The following is an 18,968-nucleotide window of genomic DNA, read 5'->3' on the forward strand; positions in this document are numbered from 1 at the left end:
TCGTTGATATTTGACACCCTTTAACTTTTTGCGCATTCATTTGACGTATGTATATATGCTATCGAATACTTTTTGTAGGAAAGGTAGGAAATTTAATTTCCTACAAGACCGTGCTTGTCATTATGTGAAAAAAAAAATTTTCGATAGAATAAAAATGAAAAATAATAAAAAATAATTTAACACTGAGGAAACTAAATTTTGTCGATGTTTGACGCCCCGTAACTTTTTCTCAGTTTGTTTGAAGTACATATTGTATCAGCACTTTTTGGAGAAAATTTTATTTCCTGCGAAATAATACCAGGTGGAATTTGAAAAAAAAATTTTTCATAGTCTTAATAACGAAAAACTAAAATGAAAAATTTCCGTGTGTATTTTAAATGGGAAAGGGGACCCCCATTTGTGATAGTTCAAGTCTAAAGATATCTGGCTAAAATTTAGTGAAGGTTTTTTTTATAATATAAAGTAACTTTTGGGCCCATAAGAGTTTGAAAACAAAGTATTTGTTTTTTTTTTTTTTTGGGACACCCCAATATATATGTACGTAGGAGAGAAAAGTCACCGGTGCTCTAAGCAACAGCGGAAGTAGTTCGGTGCTCGCCACGAGATCGCGCCTACCACTTGTAGTGTTCCTGGTAAAAAACTTATTTCAGAACTGTTAAATTCCAAACTTGAGACTATTCCGGCCCGGGTACTCCTCCGTTATTTGGCAGAGTGAAAAGTACCTTTCTTGATGGTAATATAGTACATTCTATATTACATAATGACAAAAATATTTATTGTCAATGTTTCCATAAATAATTTTTCTCAGAAATTAAACTTGGACTTTCAAAAAAAAGTCTGGGGGTCGGTTGACCCTGCGGGCCAGCCCTAAAACTTCCCGCTGTTTTCGACCTCAAAGAGCTCGGAAAAATTAGTGTAGATATATTTTCGAGCTCGAAAATGCTATCACATGCAATTGTTTTTTTATGATCTTTTCAAGCTCTAGCAAGTTACCTGTTGTGCTGAAGTTTGAAAATTTAAGAATCGAAAATCATCAATGAAGCGGTTTTTAAAATTTAGTTCCTGATTATGTTCAGTAAAATAAGTGTATTGAGGCAGAAATCAATGTCAGGGATCAAAATCAAGATTTAAATAAGTTTTGACTCATGTAAGAAACAATAAAATATGAAACATCCGATAAAAATATTAAAAACTACGTTTTATCGATTTTTTTGTTGATAATATGATTTAAACTAAAAACCAAGTTCGATGACATTATATCATCAAAAGAAACCATAAAAAAGATGAGTTGGTATGATATCAGACACATTTTAGTACGTTATATTATGATTTATCCAGAAAAAATAACATAAAATGTTATTTTTTTAAAATTTCAACGCCGATATCTTTTGAACTAATCAATCGATTTTGATAGTTGACGTGGCAATCGGCGCGTTTTATTGAATTCTAGAGCTGATTGAAATTTAAAATCGATCGCGTCAGTCGTTTCGAAAATGTTTAGAAAAAACCGTTTTTCACCATTTCTTTCTCCCGCGATAACTCTCAAACGAATTATTCGATTTTGATGTTTGAAGTGGCAATCGACGCGTTTTATTGAGTACTAGAGCTGATTAGATTTTGAAGTCGATCGTATAAGTCGTTTTTGAGAAATCAATAAAAAACTAAAAGAAAAAATTTTTTTTTTTTCGTAATTCGCAAATATTTTCGAGTCTATTCGATCAAATAATCTGAAATTTTTAGGAAAGTTGATGGCCAACAAGCTCTTTCAATTGCCACCTCAACCGTCAAAATCGATTCATTAGTTCAAGAGTTACAAAAAGTTTACATACATACACACACACACACACACACACACACACACACACACACACACACACACACACACACACACACACACACACACACACACACACTCGGACATCATTCTGAAAATAGTCAGAATAGCTTCCTAGGACCTCAAAACGTCGACATCTGATGAAAACTCAATTTTCGAAAATCGGGGTGAAAACAATAATTTCCAGAAATTTTTGAAAATCGTCGATTTTCTAAGCGGGAAGTTAAAAAATGATTTAAATAAAAAGTATAGAGCCTCTACTATACAAAAATTCACAATTTATTTAAAAAATTGCATAAGAATTCAATTATATATAGTTCTACATAATTATATATAATCATATATAGTTATATATGATTATATATAATTATATCGGGCCATTTTTCATATATAATTATACATAATTATATGTAATTATATATAATTTTTTTTACCCGAGTTATTATTCCTACAGTAATACCCAGTTTTTTTACACTCAATATGTGTATTACTCTGTGAAATAAACTTTGGTATTCTTACAACAAAAATACCAGTATTGCTACCGAAACAAAAAATTTATCGGGAGGAAAAAAACTTTTTTTTTTTTAGTACAAGAAAAGTAGTTTTTTATTGCCTAAGAATTAATCAATAGTCCAAAGATGAAAAAACTCTCACTTTTAAAAAAACTTTACTGTAAATCACGATAAGCCGTGATTCTGATTAGTTATAAAATGAATTTAACCTATAGGTAAACAATATATCATTTCAAGTCACTTGCTCTGTTGTGGCAAGCGAAGTTAGATGTATTGAAGTAACAGTGACTGTCCACATTTTAGTTCGAAAAAATTCCTGGGAAAGGTGATGGTAATAAAAAACAATAATTACTTGAATTAATTAGGGTAACAACCCGAGTCAAAAAATAGATTCAACTTTAGACCTCAGTTCTACATGAGGTACTTGAGGGTCAATTTCGTATTTGGAAGCTGACAACTGTGCACAAAAAGAATCCCAGTTTAAACGTGTCGGTCCGCCCCGGTCATTCGGCGAGTCATCCCATACCCGACTAAAAAAAAAGTTGTAAGACCTATTAGTATCTTTGGATGGTAATTTTTGGCAATTTTGACGTTGGATCATCCCCACAAGCTCCCCAAAAAAATCCCAATCGAGCAATCCTATTATCGAGTCATTAATTTTAGCATTAGGTTTTCTCAACATGTTCCCAATCCTATCTCAATTTTATTATTGCGGGACTCATGATGCGAAGCATTAGAGCGTGCTTTACGATCGAAAATTTTAACGTTAGGCTTCCCAATATGTTCCAAATCATATCCCAATAGGAATAACCCTATCGGGCTTGTCCCATCAATACCCAATGGGGTCCCAATGTATGCTTGGGGATAATTTCTACTTGAGCCGTTCACTATTAATTTCAAATTAAAAATTAAGAATCCAAAGTCGTATTGCTGAAATTTCATGAAATAAAATTTTTATTTTGTCAACTGAAACTTAAGAAGTAAACAAAAAAATGTAAAATTAATAATTAACAATATTTAACCAGGCGTCTATAATTTATTTATTTGTTCATTAATATTGTAATATAAATATTACGATGTTATAGAAGAAAATGCCCATGACGAACAAAAAAATTTTTAGCTTAAATTTTAATAAAGCTTACCTTAAATAATTAATTACTCATTAACTAAGATATTGGTTAATATTTTTATTAAACAAACACACAAATTGTCAGTCGAGAAACAAGTGAATGAATTGACCGGTACGACCCCACCTAATTTTTGAGAAAATAAACTGAATTTAAAAAAAAGGATTGATGATTATACTTTTATAAAAATTAAAATAGATTAAGAAATATCTGTAGATTATATACATATCAATTAAAAACGCCTTTCTTCTTGTAAAATATATAAAAAAAAAACCTTATGTACTTGATTTTTAGATTAAATGACGATCAATTTTTTATTTATTAATTATTATTAATAACTTATAAATAATAATGGCTGGATGTTTGGGTCAATGTGTGGGATAATGTGTGACTGGATGTTTGGGTTAATAAGTGGGATAATGTGTAAGTAAATCAACGTATTAGATAATCTCTGTGAAAAATGTTCATTTGGGATGCAGAAAATTTTTTTGTGGAGTGTATATGAATAGTGAACTTGTCCTATATAAAAGTCGGCGTAAGGGTGACGTAAATATAAAAATTCTAAGTGTTGTTTATGTTCCATCTGCTAAAATTATTATTTAATTGACAAATATTTTTTTTCTCATAAATTGAGGATATCTGAGTCATAGTTATTTACGTTGTGGATTTATTTTTCTTATTTAACTGTACTGTTTTATTCAATCATTTGAATTTATTTATTCCGAATAACTCGTATTCTTTATGGCGGATTCATTTGTTAGCTTTTTGCATAATTACGTCTTTATTTTTATATGTGGGATTCTAAATAAATATTCTGAATCATGAAATTAGCTGCTACGTTATTTGAAATCACGACTTTCGAATTTTTAAACTTCCCAATTCGCATTTTTTTCCTAAGGACTTCTTAAACGAGCAAAAGTTGTTATACTGTAATAAGTAATTGATTTTTAACGTTAGGGCTCATTAATTACTTCTAATTGAATGAGAGTACAAAATTAAATTAAATTCAAAATCGATTATATGATAGACTTCAAAATTTGGGTGACCGGGGCTACCCGCTGACCGGGACGACCCCATGCTCCCCTATTAGAGATAAGGAATAAAAAAAAAGCATATATTTCAGCGGTGAAACTCAAAAAAGAGGACACGTTGATTATAGTTCGTGCATATGTAGCGGTGATATGAGTGGTGGCTGGTTTAAATTAAAATCACAACTTCAAAATTATTTAAGACCAAGTCTAAACACTCATAAACTAATAATCGTACCGCAAGTCGACTGGGAGTTTTAGAATCAAATAAATTTTCCATGAATTCGAATATTTGTTTTGAAAAGAAAAAATGACTTTTTCATCTTCACTATTAATTTGAAATATATAAAAACAAAATAAACTTCTTTGAGTGTTTGAAAAATCCACCGGTGCTTTGCAAATATTGTTGAAGGTATACATGGTCTAGGTAATTTTTAGCTCAAAGTATTCCCAACACCCTTATAAGATTTCGAATCGATTATGCAATTATGCCTCTCATTTTCGGCCAACACGAAGATCACTGTTGACAAACAGACGCTTATCCCACCGTCTGTCATTTCCAGCACAGCTACATCAAGAGACACTCCGTTCTTCCGAAGACGCTGACAATGATTTTGACACACGGCAAGTATGTATCTCAAAGAAGATACACCACCCAAAACACCTACTTGACACGGAAAACCATGAACTATCTGCTCGGAGGAAAGATTCTACATTGCTCACCATCAATCAAGCTGTCTACGATGCTGCTTCTTCATTCTTACCTCCAGGAAGGAGAACTACTTCTTCTCCTGAGGCTAAAATGAGAGGTCGCATTGGGCAGCTTTCACTGAAGATTGATGGTCTCCGGAAACATGTCTCCCGCATTCAGTGTGTGATTGACTTTGTAAATGTTCGTAAAGCGTTTCCATTTGAAGTCCACCGTATTACGGCTCTACTACGATACCAGCATCTCACACTGAATAAGGATACTCTTTTTAATATTTAAAAGGAGTCCCTTAATAGGTTGCGGGCTCTAGTGACTGCTAAGAAGTCACTAGGAAAACAGCTGAAGCGGTTTACCGATAACTCTTTGTTTCGGTTGAATCCTTCACGCTTTCTGACACCTAAGACATCTGTTTCTGGCAATCCCCCATCTATCGAGCGAGTAGAAGCTTTCTGGTCCGAGTTGTATGGTGATCAACCGAACGTGAATCGTGATACTCCAGCTCTTAACCACTTCAAAGCGTTGTGTCAAAAACACCGCAACGACAATGCTGATGAAGAGAGCCCTGAAGTCAGCGTGGAAGAAGTTCTGTCAGCTCTGAATAATGATAAGAACTGGGCTGCCCCAGGTCCAGATAGCATCAATTTATTTTGGTGAAAGAAACTAACTTCTACCCATAGTCATCTGCCCCGGATTTTTACAGCGTTTATCAGAGATGACGAACCTAACCGTGTTGACTTGTAGAAGGGTGAACTGTGCTCATCCCAAAGAAAGGTGACTTGTCTGACCCGAAAAACTATAGACCTATTACCTGCCTGAATGTGGTTTATAAGATTTTTACTAAAATCTTGAACAATCGCATTCTACAGGAAATAGACCCTGTATGACAACAGATATACGAACAGCGTAGCAGCAAAAGAGACCTGACAGGTTGCAAGGAGAATCTGTTAGTTGATCGTGGTGTCATTCAAGACACGATAATCTATCAGTGCAACCAGTTAATGACCTGGATTGACTACCGTAAGGCATTTGACTCAACATCTCATGAGCTTATTCTCTTTTTGCTCAAATGACTTGGGGTCGATCGCGATACAATGGGATGCATTCAGCGTACGATGCAATTTTGGCGAACACAGTTCCACACCTCATGTGACAACCACAAAAGTGTGACCGAAGTTATACAGTACAACAGAGGAGTCTTTCAGGGAGATTCTCCGAGCCCTCTACTGTTTTACATCTCACTGCTGCCAGTATCTATTGCAAAACGTCGTACCCGTGGATACTCAGTGAGCCCACCAACTGATAGGAAGTACTCGATCACCCACTTACTCTACATGGATGATCTGAAGGTATATGCTCCTGATGAGGAACACTTTCAGACAGCCTTGCACACTGTAAGGGAGTATACATAGGACGTCGGCATGGCTTTCGGGTTGAACAACTGTACGGTCCTTAATCTGGTGAAGGTTAAGGTAATTTGGTAGTCGAACCTCCAACAGTTAACCCTTACTTCAATTGCAATAATTTCAAAGATTATATTTTTAAGCCCTTAAAAACGAAAAATCAGAATTTTTTACCATACCGTTTAAGGAATATAATTAATTAAACTTTCGTGGAAATACATGGGCTCTTATGTCTTTATTCAACTTAACAGGAAGTTGATAATTTGTAAAAAAATGGCACAGTTAACCTAGGCAAAAAAACCATTCAGTCTACGATATAATATCTAAAATATCTATCTACCAAATTTCAAAACAATTTACCTCATGGTTTTTTTTTAAATTAATTTTTTTGTGTGACAGAAAGATTTCTGTCTTTATTTTGACAACATAAGTAACATTTGTTACTTAGACAACGAAACTTGGCCTGCTGCGCATGCTGATTATCTTGTTGATGAAGCATCACAGTAGTAACGATTTGGCGCTCAGGTGAGGCCCTCGATAGAGTCGGACTACCGGGGATGACCCCCTGAGCATTTAACTAAAAAACAAATAATAATAATAATAATAATAATAATAATAATAATAATAATAATAATAATAATAATAATAATAATAATAATAATAATAATAATAATAATAATAATAATAATAATAATAATTAATAAATCATTATTTTATAATATATTAAAATAATGATAAAATATTGTAATAATGATAAACCAATTATCATTATAATTATTACTAATATTAATCATATTATCGCTTAAGATTCTTCCCAATTCAATAACTAGGATAATATTCGTGGATACTATACTCAATACTAAAAATAAAAAAAAAAATAAAAATCCAAAAGTGCACACCTCAAGCGCGAAAGCGCTGAGAGTGCTCTATTATCGCTCTTTTTTCTAATCCTACTGTTACGCTAGTGCTACTACTAGCCCCTGATTAAAAACTCCGATTGAAACTGATTGAAAACGTCCTATCAGATTTAATCGGAAATTTCTGATTGACATTTAATCAGTTTCAATCGGATTCAATCGGAAACTTCCAAATGATTCTGATTGAAAGTTAATCAGAAATTTCCGATTGACTTTTAATCAGTTTTAATCGGAATCATTCGGAAGTTTCCGATTGAATCCAATTGAAACTGATTAAAAGTCAATCGGAAATTTCTGATTGACTTTCAATTAGTTTCAATCGGATTTAATCAGATATTTCCGGAAGGTTTCGATTGTAAATTAATCAAAAATTATCGATTCCCGGGAAAAAATAATTTTATATATTATTAAATGGTAAAAAATTAAAAAATCAAATATATTAAAATCTACGTTGAATCTATATTAACAATTAGATTTCATGTCATGAAGTAATATAGGATATACTATATTACCACCAAAAATGGCACTTGTCACTCTGTCAAAGAACAGAGGAGTGCTCGTGTCAGAATTGCTTCCAAGTCTGGAATACAATACGTCTGAACTACGTTTCTTACCAGGGACACTTCACAAGTGGTAGGCGCTATCTAGTGGCGAGCACCGAACTACTCCCAATGCTATTACCTAGGACTGGTGAATTTCCTCTCCTCTACATATATCTTTTCTTCTAAGAAATTTTTCTCTTGGTTCAAGCAACTTTTTTTTTCTATTAGTTGGAGCATACGAAAATCCTTGCGTTAAACACCCCCACGAAAAAAATTTATTAAAAAAATATAAGTTAAAATACAAAAAATATATTTTAGAATTTATAAAAAATCAATCAGCTTTTTATTTTTTAGAATTTTCTAACTTACAAGCCAATCAACGAATTATTATGCACGATAGATATTTTTGTAGGATATTGAATGCTCTACAACAAAAGTCTCATCATTTTTTGATAAATCTAACTGTTCAAAAGTTATTTGAGCTTAAAGTCAAATTTATAGAAAATTTTGAGATCTTCTTACTTTTCCGGCGAAACTATCAGTTTTATCAGAAAATCTCATAGAAACTTTTTTGTAGGTAATTTCATTTCTCAAAAATTATTATGAATAAAGTTTTTTAAAATTTCGCTTTTTTTTTCTAGTTATTTTCATTTCTATGTCAAGCTCTTAAAAAAATAGTTTTCTGATTGATTTTTTATAAATTCTAAAATATATTTTTTGTATTTTAACTTATATTTTTTAAATAAATTTTTTTCGTGGGGGGTTTTTAACGCAAGGATTTTCGTATGCTCCAACTAATAGAAAAAAAAGTTGCTTGAACCAAGAGAAAAATTTCTTAGGAGAAAAGATATATGTAGAGGAGAGGAAATTCACCAGTCCTAGGTAATAGCATTGGGAGTAGTTCGGTGCTCGCCACTAGATAGCGCCTACCACTTGTGAAGTGTCCCTGGTAAGAAACGTAGTTCAGACGTATTGTATTCCAGACTTGGAAGCAATTCTGACACGAGCACTCCTCTGTTCTTTGACAGAGTGACAAGTGCCATTTTTGGTGGTAATATAGTATATCCTATATTACTTCATGACATGAAATCTAATTGTTAATATAGATTCAACGTAGATTTTAATATATTTGATTTTTTAATTTTTTACCATTTAATAATATATAAAATTATTTTTTCCCGGGAATCGATAATTTTTGATTAATTTACAATCGAAACCTTCCGGAAATATCTGATTAAATCCGATTGAAACTAATTGAAAGTCAATCAGAAATTTCCGATTGACTTTTAATCAGTTTCAATCGGATTCAATCGGAAACTTCCGAATGATTCCGATTAAAACTGATTAAAAGTCAATCGGAAATTTCTGATTAACTTTCAATCAGAATCATTCGGAAGTTTCCGATTGAATCCGATTGAAACTGATTGAATGTAAATCAGAAATTTCCGATTAAATCTGATAGGACGTTTTCAATCAGTTTCAATTGGAGTTTTTAATCAGGGAAGTACATAAAGACTAACATCAGTTAGAAAAATTGCAACTAAAGTTTTCGTGAATTACAAGTTTTCAAGTTCTAATTAATTACAATTAAATCTAAAGAAAGTTGGATAGCGATTAACGAAAGGGTTCTTGTCGTCACTAATCTAATAATGCTAATAAAAATAAAATTAGGTCCGTAAGCCGTTTCATTCGGGAGTCATCGCGATGCCCAGAAATAAGTTGGTTAATTGAAATCAAGGCTCCTCTCAACTAAATTATTTATTTTAAAAATAGCATAATAAGTAATTAACTTTATGTTGTATTATAATGATTCCTCAATAAATTCCTATATAATGAAAAAATTTCAACCTATTTTAATATACTTTAAAAAGTGTAGAAGTGATTAAAAGTGAGTGAGGTACCCGAAAAACATCGAGTGATAACAGCTTTCGCACTTGAGGTGTGCAGTAATCCTTTTTTTTAATAATAAAATAAATTTTATGATAATAATAATTTCTCAATCATTCCGTCGAAAAAAAAACTCCAGATTTACATCGTACGCGGAGTGTTTCATTTCTTCATTCTAGAACTCCAAGTGATGGGAGTGAAAATTGACTTTGAATTCGCTCCCACTTTTTTTCAACGTGTACATAATAATTTCACATGTGATCGTGACTTTTTATCTCCCTTAAATATTCGACCCAATGGACTGTCATTTGTAGAGGCATGGCTCAAGACTGTTATATGAACTTACTAAAGTTTTCGGTTGCGTAGCGTTGCGGTTAGTAGATGAGACTGGCAAGCGTTAGGTGATAGGTTTGAATCCCGAGAGTTCCGATGTTTCGTCGATTATTTTTTAACTTCCCACTAAGAAAATTGAAAATTTTCAAAAATTCGGGAAGTTATGGGTTCCAATCCGATCTTCGAAAACCGAATTTCTATCAAATTTTGATGTCTTAAGGTTCTAGGAAGCTAGCCTGACTAATTTCACGATGATGTCCGAGTGTATGTGTACCTATATAAATATCTATAACTCTTGAACGGATGAACCGATTTTGATCGTTATGGTGCCATTCGACGCGGCTTGTCAATCTTTAGAAGCCGTAAAAAATTGAGCTTGATCGATCAAGTGTATTCGATGATACTCCAAAAAAAAATTTTTTTCAAAAATGTTTAATTAGATAACTTTTAATGTGTACAATGGATCGATTCCCAAATCTAATGAGCTCTAAAACTTTATAACCTACGTCGAATGCCACCTCATACATCAAAATCGGTTTATTCCTTCAAGAGAAACTGTTGTTGAAAGAATTGAAAAAAACATTTTTTATAGTATTTTTGAAATTTCTCAAAAACGACTAGATAAATCAATTTCAAAATTTGATCAGCTGTAGAACTCAATAAAACGCATCAATTGCAACCTTAACCGTCTCAATAGGTCAATTCGTTCAAGAGATATCGTTGGAGAAAAAATGGTAAAAGACGTTATTTTTCAAAAACACAGGCATACAAAAGTATTCTCGAGCTCGAAAATGTATTCACAAAAATGTTTTTGAGCTCAAGGAGCTCGAAAATAGCGGGAAGTTTGGGGGCTGACCCGCAGGGTCAACTGATAGACCGATTTTTTTCTACGGTAATCTTAATTTAATTAACAGCATACGTGTAGTCTTTCATAGAATCTAATAGATATTCTGCCTCTCTCAGATCCTACTTCCAGAAGTTCCTCGAACTTCAGAATAAAAAAATTTCTACGTTAAAATTTTTTTTGTACTTGAGTCAAATTTTATTCATTAGGTATTTGAGTCAAATTTATTTCATTAGCTATTTATAATTTTATAATAATTATGATTTCATAATTAAAACAGTCGGGTGTCTTCTAAAGTGTTGACGTGTTTATAGTTTCTTATTTTTTATATAATAAATAATTATTATTTTTACTGTTATTATTATTATTAAAAGTAACATTATTTTTAAAAAATCGGTATATCGGTTGACCCTGCGGGCCCGCCCCAAAGTTTCCCGCTGTTTTCGAGCTCCTTGAGCTCGAAAACATTGTTAGAAATACATTTTTGAGCTCTTCGAGCTCGAAAATATTTTTGTTTGCCATTGATTTCCATAAGAACCGTTTTTGAGATTTCTTTCTCCCACGATATCTCGCGAACGAACTAACCGATTTTAATGGTTAAGGTAACAATCGACGCGTTTAATTAAGTTCTGGAGCTGATTAGATTTTGGAATCGATCGGATAAGTCACTTCAAAGATAACCGAAAAAAACCGTTTTTCACTATTTTTTTCTGCCGCAATATCTCTCGAAGAAATTGACCGATTGAGATAGCTAAGGCGGCAATTGATGCATTTTATTAAGTTCTAGAGCTGTTTGGATTTTGGAGTCGATCGTTTGACCATTTTCTGAGAAATCATTAAAAAACTAAAAAAAAAAAAATTTTTTTTCGTAATTTGCAAATGTTTTCAAGTCTAATTGATCAAATGATCTGAAATTTTCGAAAACTGGGGTGAAAACAATAACGTCCCGAAATTTTTGAACATCATCGAATTTCTTAGCGGGAAGTTAAGAAGTACAAAATTTTGAATTAATATGAATATTAAAAAAATTATTTTCTCTTCAAAACGATTATTAGAATTCATGGAGAATTTTTTCATGGTTCTAAAACTTTCAGTCAATGTGCAGCATGGTCATTAATTTATGAGAAATTCTTTTATCAAGATTTTTTTTGTGATTAAGTGAAAAAAAAGTTTCGTTAAATTTCAATTAGAAGATCGATTTCAAAAATCGAAGCTTAAAGCTTGAAAACGCTTTTTGAAAATCTCCGTACACGAAACGAAAATTCCAATCAAATTTATGATGTTAAAATCGTAATCGTGGACTAGACTTTCTTAGTATTAATTTTCAAATGTCTCATTTTAAAGTTACTATGCAGGTTACATTTTTTACTATTCAACATCGTGATTTTAACAGAGACTCGTAGGATTGGAAATTATCACAAAAATTACAACAATAACATCGGTAAAAGAATAAAATGATAATTAAAATTCAAAAACTATATTTATTCCTATATTTATTTTTCTATTTACTTCTGAATAAAATAAATATTCCAGCGCTGCCTCTGTTATAATACTGTGGAAGTTATAAAAATTACGATGTTATACCGTAATTTTTAAATAGTAACTGCGTCTTCCATAAGAGGCACTCTCGTAACTCATGACTGTTTATTTATATCGTTTATGTGGATCTTAAAAATCACGCATCCTTGTAGGCTCTTCTGTGGCCGAGTGGTCCAAGGCGTTGGGTAGTGCGACTACTATTGAAAAAATGAGAGTGTTTGAACGCAACTGCCTAAGAGCATGCCTGCGATTATATAGATCTAGTAACTCCAATTTTAAAAAGCGTATTAGTAACGGAATAATTAATAACATTGCTAACATTCCACGCGTTGGCAACTTAATATTAAAATTATGCAGAGACTACTTTGCCAAGCTCCCAGCATTTGAAAATTTAGAATTAAAAAAAAATACGAGAGACTGCAGCCCAAAAAAGAATCAACCTAAAACCGGAGGAAGTTACAAAAAAAAAGAATACAGTTCACCTACTCAACGACTATGCTAGAAAGAAACATGTTGGATTTCCATAGACTACATAAAAAGTATTGGTGGCTGACCGAGGAGTCGGAACATCGCAAAGTACTAGCGAAAAGAAGAGAGAGGAACTGGACAGCGATATGGTAGACTCCAAAATGTATATATGTATACATCAAAACTCAAGCTTGTTATAGTAATTTATTTATTTCTTCAAAATTATTTTATATTAACTATTTTTTTTTTTTTTAATTATCATATTACGAGAATTAATAACGGTGTTTTTTTTAATTATTTTTCACCGATAATACACAAACAATAGTTGTCATTCTTAACAGATACAGATGCTTTTACCACAAATTCAATCAGAAACTAATAACAGAATTTTTATCGAAGATTTCGTAAATGGCAGTAGCTCCAAACCAGGAGACCAAAATTACAACACATGTATGTAATACTAATATGTAACAGGCATAATGTTTAAGTTTCGTTTGCAGCCTAGCAATAAGTATAAAGATGTATTTTTTTTTTTGATAATGCAAATAAACTTTATATAAAAAAAAAAAAAATGGTCCAAGGCGTTGGGTAGTTCGCTTTCGAATGGATTCGGGTTCAAATCCAACTCCCGAGCGATTATAATTTTATTCTTTTATTTAAAATTTCTCATTGAATTTTACGATGTTTACATCATAATTCATACTAGAGAGCTTAAGAGTTGTATTGTTTGTCTGAAGTATTATTTCTTAAATGAAATTTCCAATGCTACATCGAAAAAATTATGATTTTAAAGGTATAATCCACCACGACAATAATCAATAGGAAAAATTACGATGTTAACATTGTAAATTTAACTAGAATTTTTTTTCCGTGTGCGATTATTATTTATCAAGTTACGACCTTTCAATAATCATTGAAAAAATTTTCTGCTTACTTAATTTCTTTGCAGTGTGTAATTAAGTCATGAAGAAATCGATAAGGGACACCCGAGATGTCTTGCTTATAAGGAAAAATATTTATCTGCAACGGAAAAAAAGTTCTAGACATGTGATATTGAAATTTATTGATGAAAGGCACTATACTCACCAGCCTCGTCATAAAAGTCGTGTTTCAATATTTTTTTTTTTCCTTGGTTTAGCGTTAAATAGACTTGATTTATAATAGTTATTCTTGAATTAAGATTATATATACCCTAGTAACACGTGTTTGAGCAAGATTCTGGAATAAGTATCTTGAGCAAGTCCCCGAACTGCTAGTGTCTTTCGCAAGATCGTGTGTCAAGAAACCTATGTCGAGATTTGTGTATGTCTTGCTCATAGTATCGTACGTAAAAATATTCAAGATATTTTGAACACGGCGCAATGAAAAAGTGTCTGACTCTGGCTTGCTCAAGATCTGCTGAAGGCTCAAGGTCAATTTCGAGCTTAAGCAGATTTTGAACAAGCCATGTGCAACTATTTTCAACTATAGTTTTCTTCCAGAATTGAGTTATAATCTGGCAAGAATTTCTTGTGTAAGGCTTACACTAGGCTTGCAATTTAAATCTGGTCACAAGTATCATTTGAAGCAAGACAAATACATAAAAAAAAACACTAGCACCTATCGATTTTGAGAGGAGGCTTGCTCCAGAATTGAAAAAGATTGTTATATTGGTAACTCTGAACAAAACATAATTATTCTTGATTTAATATTGTCATTATCTAAGTCGAAGAAAATTTCTTCAAATCGAAAAAATGTAATTACTCAGCCTAAAAATACAAAAACTTAGACAAACATTATTTTGGATCATGTTAACCTTTTTTTCTGTGTATGAATCCAAACCTTAATAGCATTTTTGAATAAATGTTGAATAGGTTTGTAGTAGATACAAGTAAATATAAACTTTACGTTTTAGTAATTTACCATTACATTTCCGTTTTCTGCAGGTGTGGTGCTATTTTCCTCAGCAGTTTACTTTGCCGAGGCGGGTTCCGAAAATTCATTCTTCAAATCAATTCCAGATGCATTCTGGTGGGCTGTCGTTACAATGACCACCGTGGGCTATGGTGACATGACGTATGATGTACTCAATTTTGCTAACATCTTAGTTAATGCCATAATAGTTTTTGCTTCATTTTTGATTGTTTAACTCTTTGAATAATTACAGCTACTCATATAAATAAATATTACATATAGTTACATTAATCAATGAGATCTGGTTGGCGAGGCAAATGATCGCTTTTGAAAAGACCCCAAGTGATATGGATATACTACATCACAATCAAATCGGTTCATTGATCTGACTATAAAAAAAAACCTAGAAACCGGTTGCCCCTGCCGACCAGCCCCAAAACTTCCCGCTGTTTCCGAATCCGAGGAGCTCAAAAACGTCACTGTCAACACATGTTCAAGCTCTTTAAGCTCGGCGATACCTTCAAACGCATTGGTATTTTTGAGCTCTTTGAGCTTAAAAAGTTACGTTTTGTTTTAATCTCCAAGAATTCAAGAAATTGAAAATAATTAATGAGGATCGTTTTTTAACGTTTTGCTTACAATAATTCTTGATTAAATCAATGTTTTTCGACAGAAATTATTAGAAACGATCAAGATAAAGAGTTACGTAAACTTCGAATGAAACTAGCAAGTCAATATTTAAAACATAAAAAAAAAAAAAATGTCAAAAACAGTAATTTTTCAAAATATTTGTTGATGATATTATTTAAACTAACAAAACGGTTTCCACCAGTTATGTAGCGATCATCAAAGACTATAAAAACAAAGCCGGTGTAAGCTTTGGAACTTATGATGATTGCATAATGCGTTATCCGGGAAAGATGAAATGGAATAGTATTTTTAAAATTTTTCATCGCCGATATTTTTTGAACTAATCAACGGTTTTTGAGGTTTGGGGCGGTATTGGATGCGGTTGTTCAGTCTCTAACGCTTGAAAATGTCAGAATAGCATCCTAGGGTTTTCAAACGTTGACATCTGCTGAAAACTCGATTTTTGAAAATCGGGGTGAAACCAATAACTTCCCGAATTTTTCGAAAATCGTCAATTTTCTTAACGGGAAGTTAAAGATACAATTAACTTCGTTTTTTCGGATAACTCAGAATATAATTTACCAGATGCTACAAATATCATACCAGCTTTTCGTCTTCTAGTTTCTTTCAATCACTATGTGATGTAATGCAACTCGTTCTTTAGTTTAAATAATATTATCACCGAAAGAATTGAAAAAACACCGTTTTTAACATTTTTCTCGGATATTTTACATATTAACGCTCTGATCTGAGTCAAAACTCATTTGAATTTTCATTTTGGTCACTTACATTGATTTCTGCCTGATTCTGCCTGAGTACATTTACTTTATCGAACATAGTCGTGAATAAAAATTTAAAAAACGCGTTCATTAATTATTTTCGATTTTCTTAAATTATCAAACTTTAACATACAACGTAACTTGTCTTGGAAAGCTGAAAAGCAATGGCATTCAAGAGTATTTTCCATCTCGAAGAGATTGAAAATGTACTTATAATAATGTTTTCGAACTCCTTGAGCTCGAAAACAGCAGGACGGTTTTTGACTGACTTACAGAGCCAACCGTTACCCAGATTTTTTTTTAAGCAGATAAGAATTTAAAAGTAATCAACTCAATCTTTTCGACAACATTAAAAAAAACACCGTTTTTTATCATTTTTTTCTCCAACGATATTTCTCGTAAAAATTACCCAATTGAAAGGATTCTTGCGGCAATCGACGCGTTTGATTGAGTTATAGATCTGATTAAATTTATCAATCGATTGATCAAGTTGTTTTTGAGAAAAATTCTTTTGAAACTTGAAGAAAAAAAAAGTATGAGCAACGGTTGGCCGCGCGAACCAGCCCCAAAACTTCCCGCTGTTCTCGAGCTTTTCTTCGTACCCGAAAATACTTTTGAATGCCATTATTTTTTATGAGATATTCACCCGCACGAAAAAATATATATCCCAGCAAAATAGTATATATCCGGCTTCTATCTTTAGTATTGTATTTAGTATTAATATCCCTTAATTTTTATAACTAGTGTATTATTGAAAGTTTTTTTAATTTTGAACTCTCGAAATTCCCTGACATTTCCATGATATTTCCCGGTTGCATTAAATTCCCTAATAATTCCGGATATTCCCGGTTTTCCCGGTTTGTAGCCACCCTGTTAAATTTTTATTCATGATTTTGTTCAATAAAATAATTGTATTCAGGCAAAAATCAATGTTAGTGACCAAAATGAGGATTAAAAGAAGTTTAGACTCAGATCAGAGCGTTAATGTATAAAATATTTGAGAAAAATGTTAAAAACACTGTTTTTTGAATTTTTTTAATGATAAAATTATTTAAACTGAAAAAAGACTTGCATAACATTACATTGTGATTGAAAGAAAATATAAAAATGAAAAGCTGGTAAGATTTTTAGACCTTTTAGTAAATTACATTCTGAAAAATCCAGGAAAAACGGAGTAAATTGTTCTTTTTTAAACTTTTTGACGGCGATATCTTTTGAACTAATTAACCGATTTTGACGTTTAATATGGCAATCGACGCGTTTTATTGCGTTCTAAAGCTGACTAGATTTAGAAATTTATCAGATAAGTCTCTTCGAAGATAATTGAATAAAACCGTTTTTTTCGAGTTCTTTCTCCAACGATATCTCTCGAACAAATTGACCAATTAAGATGGTTCTTGCGGTAATCGATGCTTTTCTTCGATTTCTGAAGCTGGTTAGATTTATAAATCGATTGAACAAGTTGTTTTTGAGAAAGTTCAGGAAAACTAAACAAAAAAATTTTTTTCATATTTCTCAATTATTTCCAAGTCTATTTGATCGAATGATCAGAAATTTACCCGAAAGTTGATGGCTAACAACATGGAGAAAAATTTTGGCTCAAACCCTACCAATTTTTATTATGCTGTCGACCAAACTTGAAACAGAAAATGAAGCGTCCAAAAATTTATTATGCTCTTATGAAAAATTATTATGCCGCATCACAATTATTATAGTGTATCAAAGTAATTGTTATCAAATCTTATCGATAAGTTTCTCGGGCGTAGTAAATATTGTGACACAGCATAATAATTTTTCATATGAGCATAATAACTTTTTGGATGCTTCCCTTCCTGTTTCAAGTTTGGTCGATAGCATAATAAAAATTGGTAGGTTTCGAGCCAACATTTTTCTCTGTGAAGCTCTTTCGATTGCCACAAGAACCATATAAATCGGTTGATTAAATGAAAAGCTATAGAGCGCTCACACACACACACACACACACGCGGACGTACACACAGCTACTCGGACATCATTCTGAAAATAGGCAAAATAACGTCTTAGGACCTCAAAACGTCAACATTTGACGGAATTTTGATTTTCAAAAATCGGGATGAAAATAATAACGTCCTGAATTTTTATTCGAAAATCATCGATTTTCGTAGCAGGAAGTTAGAAAAGGGATGAATCTAGATGCCTAATAGTCTCTTTCAATCAATTTTTTTTTTATTGAAGGGAACTGAGGATGATTTTCCTCTTTGATATTATAATCTCAAATTTATCTTTCCGGGAAAAAATCATCAGACCTGATCATGTGTTAAACTCATGCATGATCATGCTGAAATATTTGCCAACTATGAGCATGTGTGATCATGCTCGCTCAGTCATGATTATGCTTTCTCATGCATGATCACGCATGCTCATCACTGGAAAATATTTAGACATGATTTTGCTTGAGCACGAATAATCATGTTCGACCAAGCATAATCATGTTCGACCAAGCATAATCATGTTTGACCAAGCATGATCGGTCCTGATCAAGCACAA

The 18,968-nt window shown here is 32.3% G+C and overlaps 1 long non-coding RNA gene across 5 annotated transcripts in view; it reads left to right on the plus strand.

Moving 5' to 3' along the window:
• The window catches only part of LOC103571361 (potassium voltage-gated channel protein Shaker), a 162,443-nt gene that overhangs the window by 133,433 nt on the left and 10,042 nt on the right, over positions 1 to 18,968 (plus strand). For all 5 annotated transcript variants that reach the window (XR_008403671.1, XR_001345349.2, XR_008403670.1 and 2 more), the window contains one exon: positions 15,066 to 15,195. This is a non-coding gene — a long non-coding RNA (potassium voltage-gated channel protein Shaker). The remainder of the gene's footprint in view (positions 1 to 15,065; positions 15,196 to 18,968) is intronic.

This window comes from Microplitis demolitor, chromosome 5 (genome assembly GCF_026212275.2).
Source record: "Microplitis demolitor isolate Queensland-Clemson2020A chromosome 5, iyMicDemo2.1a, whole genome shotgun sequence".
Lineage (NCBI taxonomy): Eukaryota > Metazoa > Arthropoda > Insecta > Hymenoptera > Braconidae > Microplitis > Microplitis demolitor.